This window comes from Myotis brandtii, unplaced genomic scaffold (genome assembly GCF_000412655.1).
Source record: "Myotis brandtii unplaced genomic scaffold, ASM41265v1 scaffold1102, whole genome shotgun sequence".
In the NCBI taxonomy this organism is placed as follows: Eukaryota; Metazoa; Chordata; class Mammalia; order Chiroptera; family Vespertilionidae; genus Myotis; species Myotis brandtii.
In genome coordinates this window covers 1,148,649-1,149,735 of record NW_005353757.1, presented here as the reverse complement: position 1 = coordinate 1,149,735, position 1,087 = coordinate 1,148,649, and the positions used below count along the sequence as shown (strand labels likewise).

Here is a 1,087-nt window from a genome sequence, read left to right as displayed (position 1 = left end):
CTGCCCACTCACAACCTGCCGAGGGGTGGGGGCTTCGGCCCCGCGCCCCAAACTCGCCCTGCGGGCTCACCCTTCTAGGAAGTTCTCAGACCCTCCCGACAGCCTCATTGGGAGGGCTCTGCAGTCTTCCCACCATCCCAATCCAGGGAGCCGCTGAGCCGTTTACACTGAGCAGTAAGGAAGCAGGTGCCTAGTTAGTGCGAGTATTCACTTGGGTTATCCTGGATATGCCCAGAATTTGTTGTAGGCATAGTTCCCAGCACACACCTTCTTTCAGGGGAGGAGAGACAACGTAGGTTTGCTTATTTGAGTGACCCATCCAAATACAGTAGCAAAATCACCCAATTAGAATAAGACAGGTCATAAAACAGTAATGATTTAATATGCATAAATAGAATATCTCTGTTCCTTTCAGGATCCTCGAACTGGGACAGACCACAGACTGAGTCTTGCAGGTGTTCCCTGTACTGTGTGGAATTACCTGCAGAACAAAACACTCCGTAGGGCTCAGTGTTGATCCACTGTAGGTGAGAATGCCTCTTTCTTCTACATCCATCCGTGCGGCCTCACAGCCTGACTATAGCGCCTTCTCTATGATGCCTCTGAGAACCTGGACCCCCCCTAGAGAAATCCAGTCACCATCGTTTCATTGGGTAACTCTGCCAGTCCAAGGGACCACGGTCAGATTCTGCTGGGTGTAAGGGGCCCTCAGGCAAAAGGACTCATGGGACAATGGCTAAAGGTAGGACAGTAAAGGAGGGCTGGAGGAGGGGAGCCAGGATTCAGCCACTGAGGTGGGGATCCTGAGAAGAGTGGGGACTTCTCCTTGTCTAATTCGGTATTGGAGGCTGGATGCCAGGAGACCAAGGCACCTCCTTTTCTCAGCAGGATTCCTGGTGTAAGACTGGCTTCTTGAGACAAATACAGCCCCCCACCGAGTCCCACAGCTCACATCCATGCCCACACACAGACACCATAATGGCTGATACAGGAATTCCATCCATCAGCTGACAGCAGAAGAGGGCTCCTATCTCCCAAAGAAGGATTTTAACCTCCAGAGTCTTACCACAGCCCCGAAATTCGCAGT

General features: G+C 52.0%; 1 protein-coding gene across 1 annotated transcript in view; it reads right to left on the bottom strand.

Moving 5' to 3' along the window:
* Window positions 1-311, bottom strand: part of OPRK1 (opioid receptor, kappa 1) — a 19,190-nt gene extending 18,879 nt beyond the window's left edge. The window contains exon 1 of the mRNA XM_005857315.2: window positions 268-311. The gene's annotated coding sequence lies outside the window, so the exon portion shown is untranslated. The remainder of the gene's footprint in view (window positions 1-267) is intronic.
* Window positions 312-1,087: the final 776 nt, after the last annotated feature.